Genomic DNA, 3,156 nt, shown 5'->3' with positions numbered 1-3,156 from the left:
TGTGTGTGTGTGTGTGTGTGTGTGTGTGTGTGTGTGTGTATCTGCTCCGTGATTGTCATCTGGTGCGCACGTTTTTCCCTCAACAATACTAAAGAATATTAAAGTTTGCCATTGTTCAGAATTCAGCGTTTAGTTTCTTAAACTTGACCTGCGAAATCAAACTGGCTAAAACAGGATTCACAATTAAGGCAAATTTTCTGGGGTTTTGCATGTCATGCAAAAGATACACCCAAGTTAAAGCGAATAGTTAGTACTACTCATATTAGTATTATTTAGTAGTAAATTGTATATACAGTGACTTAAACTAGTGCCACACGTCCATAGATTTGTAAATTTCCTCTTGAAATGGACCATTATCCTGCCATACCAGATCTGGTCATAGCTCAATGTTTTTGGACAAGGTCAGCACATATTCTGCACTGTGGTTGAATCGTTTTCTCATACTTTGCTCTTTTTTTATATTAATTTTTTTTAACATTCTTGTTATCCTTATAAAATGTGAATGCTTTAATTTAATTTGCAAATCCTGTCACATTTTGCCCTGATTTTCTTCTTAACCTGGAGCTCTGGCCAGGGTGTGGGTAGTGAGTAAGAGGGGTGAAGGGAGGAGGGGGTAATGGAATGTAGTGGTTTGGAAAGACTTACTAATTGAAACCAGGTTTGAAGCACAGAAGGGGAAAAGTAAGGCTTGCTATGGAGGAGAAAGAATGAGGTGTTTTATTCACGCCAGACTGCGGCATGACTTTAGTTATGGAGCTGTTTTGCAGTAGGATGACTGAAAGTTTATGTAACAGAATAAGAGAATGAAAGGAATAGATACAATTGAGTAAGAGGGGCAAAAAGATCAGTGCTGATAGTTTGGAGATGTGTATGGAGTGTTGACATCCAAAAAGCTGTTTTGCAGTTTATCTGATTTAAGCTAGCTTTTAAACATATTTATGAGCAGATTTTTCATCAGCGGAACATTTGGAGCCCATCCCCCTTCTCCTGCCACACCCAAAGCTTTCTTCTGTTTTGTCAGGACAGATCATAGCAGAATAAAACAGTCAAACAGTAATAATGCACTCTTTTAAAGTTGTGCTAGAGTACTTAATTTTACTTAAAAAGTTCATTTTAATTTGAGTTTTTTTTATTTTTTATTCTGTATGTGTGGTTGCCTCATTCATGTTCAGCAGTGTCTTTCAACCTTGGTTGTATTTGAAGGTTACAGTGTGTTTTGTTTAAAACAGAACAGGGAGCTTCTTGCTTATCTTAAATGATTTAGGATTTAAATGTTGAATAGAAACAAGGTTTTGGGGTCTGTGTGTCATTATCTGATGCGTGATTGTCCTGGAAGTTTACAGTGGAGGCAAAACTTTCTCCTCTGTGTTGATAGGTCAGATTAGGGTGTATTTCGTAGGACCATCTATTCCAGTGTGAAACGGAAAGTGTCTGGACTTGTACACACTTCCTTTGTCATTTCCTTGTCGAGGACTTGCGATGGCAACACCAAGGAGGAGTGTCAGGCTTCATTTGAAGAGTTCTGAAGTATGAAGTCTGATATGAAGACTTGCATTATCTTAGTACGTGTCTTCCTGTTCAGACAGACCCTGGAGTTATCATCATTCCATGGTTGAGAAATTCTGGCTTGACGCTAAAACAGAGTTGGACAATACACTGTGCGTTTGCCAATATGGTTCTGAGTCAGAGTCAGGCATTCATATTTCATCATTTTCCATATTGAAAAAGTTGTGTTGTAATAGTCTGGCACACATAGGCCTTAATCAAGGGCAGATTTGTAAATTTTACATGAAGTTGTTTTTGAGCCCTAATGTAGTTTTTTGACTGGAGTTAAAGGTGCAATAGGAGATCTTGGAAAATGCTAACTTTATTCCTTCCTTGTATTATTATTATTATTATTATTAAAAGGGCTATTATAGTCGCTCATTTAAGCCATTAGTAATCGCACGTTTATATTTAATTAAACTATTAAATTAACTTAAACTAAACTATACTAAACGAGCGTTTTATAGGCTATAGCCTATTCCGCGCTCAAGCGGATCGCATAAATAGCTAGAACATATTTTATTTAGGCTACTTATTACTAAACTGTTTTCTGAGTCAGTGTCTGCAAAGATGAAGTTGATGATGCTGATGAACGACTTTATTCTCGAAATGTAATTATTTTTATTCTCTATTTTATTTCTACATTTTTCTGGATATTTAATGAGTTTAATGTCGCATTATAGGCTAATGACTTTATTCTGGAGATGTTTTTTTTTTATTTTAATTGTTTGGCCCTATAATCCTCTTTCTTACTCTCTCATTTGGCACGAATCCAAATGTTTCCATATTCACAATGTTGGCTATTTATTAGGCCTATGTAAACCAGGCTTTGTACTTAACCCGCTTTCCAAAAAAAAAATCATGGTCTTCACATGAAAAATCTACATGCATATGTGCTTGGCCCGAGCTCAGGCTGAGCGGCACGGATTGTACTACGGGCTGTTTTTTATTAACCAGTGTACCGTTTCAAAAAAAAAAAAAAAAAAAAAAAATCATGGTCTTCACATGAAAAATCTACATGCATATGTGCTTGGCCCGAGCTCAGGCTGAGCGGCACGGATTGTACTACGGGCTGTTTTTAATTAACCAGTGTATCTAGATTCTATAGTGTATCTATATGTTTGGTTGACTATATTTTATTCTGATGATGAACAGGCTGCAGCGTTTGCAATGCTGTAGGTCTATATGAAAGGTGCATTTCTCTCGTACTGCAGAGATGGCTAATCAGCATCGTCAACTTCATCTTTGCATAATAATAATAATAATAATAATAATAATAATAATAACAATAGCCTACAAGGAAGGAATAACTGAGAACGTGCCGTTGAATTACAGAAAGAAAAAAAAAAACCAAGGTACCGTCACAAAGTTCTTGTTTGGCAAAATTAATATAAGCTATTCTGTGTCTTAAGACAAGTTAAGTTAGAACAAGTTCAATAAAACAACTTTATTTTATTTCTACGGTAGAGGAGAAATAGCCAAACCAAAAAGAAAGAAAGAAAACACAATGTAACATTCATAAAACCGCACTCAATGGAATGCGCACATGTGACTGAGGCTAGTGCCATCTAGTGGTCGCTGATTTTCTGTGGCTCAGCTGCGCGTGGATCC

At 36.4% G+C, this 3,156-nt stretch overlaps 1 protein-coding gene across 1 annotated transcript in view; it reads left to right on the top strand.

The window, feature by feature from the left end:
• ahnak (AHNAK nucleoprotein) overlaps positions 1-3,156 on the top strand; it is a 37,755-nt gene that overhangs the window by 671 nt on the left and 33,928 nt on the right. The gene's annotated exons all lie outside the window — the stretch shown is intronic.

The sequence above is a fragment of the Sinocyclocheilus anshuiensis genome, unplaced genomic scaffold (genome assembly GCF_001515605.1).
Source record: "Sinocyclocheilus anshuiensis isolate Anshui unplaced genomic scaffold, SAMN03320099.WGS_v1.1 scaffold535, whole genome shotgun sequence".
Taxonomy (NCBI): Eukaryota; Metazoa; Chordata; class Actinopteri; order Cypriniformes; family Cyprinidae; genus Sinocyclocheilus; species Sinocyclocheilus anshuiensis.
Note: the sequence above shows the minus strand (reverse complement) of the source record. Positions and strands in the feature narration are given on the sequence as shown.